Genomic DNA, 3,921 nt, shown 5'->3' on the forward strand with positions numbered 1-3,921 from the left:
ACCAGGGCTCGCAGGAAGCAGATTTTCCTTTTTGTGAGAGTGGTGTAATGGAGCAGTTTGCATATGGTGACATCACAATTAAACGACATTACGGAGCGGATCATGAACTCAGTGACAGCCTGGAAGCAGGGGAAAAATGACTGTGCCAGCCAGCAGGTGAACACAAATGGTTTTCCTGGTGGCAAGGGAAGTCGTCATCATTTTTGACACAACGGTGGTGGTGTAGCACATTTCCGCAAAGAAGACCTGATGAGGAAGAAGAAGTGCAGCAAGGTCTGCAGGTGCTGATTGCTCCACACAGGGACAATGAGGAGGCCATTCTCCACCAGGGTTAGAAGTTACGTGGCGAAGATAAAGGCGCATGGGGCCACGTGCCCACCTAGGGAGGTCTGGGAAGGCCCCTGGGAATGAGATCAGTTACAGGTGTCTTGTTCTCCTTTGCCGGGGCCCAGTACATGACCAGAAGGAATCAGCTGCCCAGACAAGAGGGAAGGAACAAAGCTGTGGTGGGTTAAATCTACTCTTTCTCTTGCTGTCAGGGGGACAAAACCAGCCCCTGTTGCCGACTGGCAGAACCCATTTTCCCCAGATGAAGGTCTGATCATGCCTGGGCTGAGGTGCGGCCACTAGACCAGAGCACAGAGGACCCGGCAGACTTCTGAATGACATTTCTGGTTGGCCAGAACTGACCATTGCCATGAAATGCCTGACTCCCGTTGCACCTCATTGTATGTGTGGTAATTCCTGGTTGCATTGGTTTCTTAATTGCCTCATTCTTAATTGCCTCCTTCAATTGTTCAAGGTGCCTGTTAGCTATAGTGTAGAGCACGGGTGGGTATTTCATCAAGTGTCATTGGGAAGAGGAGAGAACGCTGGGTGAGAGCTGCCATTGTCCTTGCCCAAGGGAGCTAAGCTATGGTGGGACACCCACTAAGCTGTGCATCCCCCTGGAGCAATTAGTTCATTCGTGAAAACATGAAATTAATTTAGCATGTTGTCAAGTGAAGGACCCGCAGCTGTCGCTTTGTCTTCAGGAGAACCAGCCTGACGTGGGCTGGATGGAAATCTGTCCCTTCTGGGTTTGACACATTTCTGAGACAATGCCAATTTCCTCCAAGTCCAGTCTCCCCTTGAGTACACGTTAGGATTTTTGGACCCTTTTGTTCATCCAAGGCTCTTGGTCCGGACTGAGCTGCAAAAAGTCACACTGGAACGTGCCGCACAGCATTTCTCCCTACTGCCCTGGCTGGAGAGACAGAGATCTAGCCTCACCACAGGTCCTGGCTGCCACTCCTGGGCGGGCAGATCACAGAGCTACAGTGGCAGGCAGGGAACAACTACCCAGAGAACCCTCCACACCTTTCTACACAATGCAGCCTGTGTAATGCTGAGCTGAGCATCAGCGCACTCTTCTTCTTTTTGGTTTTTTTTTTAGTTTGTTTGGGTTTTTTTTGTTTTTGTTTTTGTTTTTTGGGTTTTTGTTTTTGTTTTTGTTTTTGTTTTTTGTGTTGTTTTTTTTTTTGACTTAACCTTCTCTGAATGTCCTTCAAGCATTATGTCAATCCCTCAGTAGATTGGCAACATTTTCTCCAATACATCCAGGAGAGGAGAAGTTCCTCTATGTGGTATTGGTCTGTTCCCAACTGCTCTTCCAAAATACCTACGTATTGACAGTGCACGTAAGAATGCTTGGTATCTGCAAAAGAAAAGTGCAGAGTCTTATGATCTTTATACACCCATTGCTCCTGATATGTCTCAGATGATTTGCTGTGTTCTACCTAACCTCCCTGCTCCTCTGCCATGAAGAAGCCCTCTGGAGAGAAAATGGACTAGCGGTTAAAACATTCATCCCAATGAAAGAAATTAAACCTCCTGCTTTGCTGTTCCCCAGGCTTCTTATGGCCAGGGCCGGGATCTTCAGCATTGGGCAGTTCCTACTCGTGCAGTCAGGCCACAGCTGCTCTTTTCTGCCCCTGAAGTTCAGGCCAGATCTCCAAAGGGACTGGAGAGAAGTAATGGACAGTTATTGCAGGCTGCGGTCAAGCCAAAGGCACGAAGGAGGACGTTGGAAGCCTCCTTCTCTTTGCCTAACCTTGAGATCACTACTACATCAACTGTCCCTCAGCAAAGAGGAAGTGTCCCTGATGACCTGCTGCTGCCATCCACATCTATGCCAGACATAAGTGCTGCACCCACCCCTGCAGAGGGAGGGGGAGGGACCTGATACCCACCTGCGCCTGCTTTGCTCCAGGGACTGCCTGGATGGAGACAGGAGCAGGCACAGACAGAACACCTGAAGCCAGGTGTCTGTCAGTCTCTCCCCACAGCTGCATTTTCTCTCCCTTCTCCCCACAGACAGGGGAGGTTCTTCAAGAGAAAGATCTCTGTGAACAGCACCTGCTGCAGAAACCCCCATCCAGAGACAGACACAGTCCCTCACTCACACAGCAGGAGGATGACACCCCAACACAACCCTATGCTATACAGCAGCCCTTCTCTGCCCTTATGTGCACGTACGCACGTGAACAACCTCTGGTAGCCTGTGCTACCCTGACCTCAGCTCTCCGCTACCCAGGCAAGCACAATGAAAACCCCTTTTTAATCCCTTCCAATGAATGCCAGGAGGATTCAGCTTGCAGCGCTCCTTTACTACGCTGCTAGGGTCCTTTGCTAGCACAGTGAAGAGCAGCTGTAAAGCTTCAGTTGTCAGCACAGCACCTCCCATTCACAGCCCTGCTTCCACGTAGCCTTCAGGATCACGTTGTTCAGCTGAGGTTGTGGCAAAAGGGATGGGAAGCCCAGCTGACAGAGGGCACAGGGATGAACCTTTCCTGGCTCCCTCCCTGGACTCAGTCAGGTTGGGTGCTACTTTGGGCCTGGAAAGGCCGCAAGGGCCCTGACTGTCCAGCAGCGCTGCCCCTGCCCTTACCCCTTCACGAGGAGCACCCAGCAGCCCCTGCCCCAGAAGGCAGGAGACAGCTGAGCCCACAGACACGGGGACGCAGAGTTATTAGAGCAGCTGGGCTCTGGGGCTGCACGCAGGGAGATTCAGGTAGCTCTGGCTACTGCACGTGTGATTAACTTAGCAGCAGTGGGGACGGAGGGCCCTGCTCCTCTGGCATTCAGAAAAACTCCCTAGATTTGGCAGCTGGAGGGTCTTTGGGCCCGCCAGCTGCAGGCTGCTTACTTCCTTCAGCTTTCATGCACATGGCCAGCAGACAGGCAACCGCTGAGGAGTCATGGCTCCTGGACTCTCTCATGCCCTGGATGGCCATGAAGATGGTGTCTGTCCTTCTGAGGGGGAGAGGTCTTTCCCGAACATCTGTGGGAGAAAGGAGGAGAGAGAAGTCACAGTGCCCTGAGCGCCCCGTCAAGGGTGCTTGGCTAAGAAGTGAGAGCAGCTCTGGAGAGACGTGGTGGGCAGCGCTGGAGCAGTGCCTCCTGAAGGGGCGGGCACAGGGGTTGCACTGGACTGCAGCATGGCCCTGTGGAGGGTATGTGCAGAAGGCACTGCGGTGATGGGGAAAAAGTGAGTTCAGGGTTGCTGTGTGCTGGCCCTGAAGGAAAGCAGAATTTCCTGGTGGCCAGGGGCTGGTGCTGCTGCTGTGCCCTCAGGTCGGCTAAAGCATGTTGTCTAGAAGTAGGTCCAGACAGGTTTTGACTGGCTCCACAGATGAAGACTCCACAACCTCTCTGAACAACCTGTTCCAGTGTTTCACCACCCTCACAGCAAAAAGGTTTCTCTTTGTGTTCAGACAGAACGCTGTGTGTGCGGGAATCACAGTGAAGTCAGAGCACGCGGTTGCAGCTTCTCCAGATGAAAGGCTTCATCTAGCAAATGCCAAACTGTTTTGCCAGCATGCTTGCTTATAAGGAAATGCTGATCGGAGCAGAACCAGTGGGTGGTTTCCCCTGTGTAGT

This window comes from Platalea leucorodia, assembly GCF_965183815.1.
Source record: "Platalea leucorodia genome assembly, chromosome: 22".
NCBI classification, from domain to species: Eukaryota; Metazoa; Chordata; class Aves; order Pelecaniformes; family Threskiornithidae; genus Platalea; species Platalea leucorodia.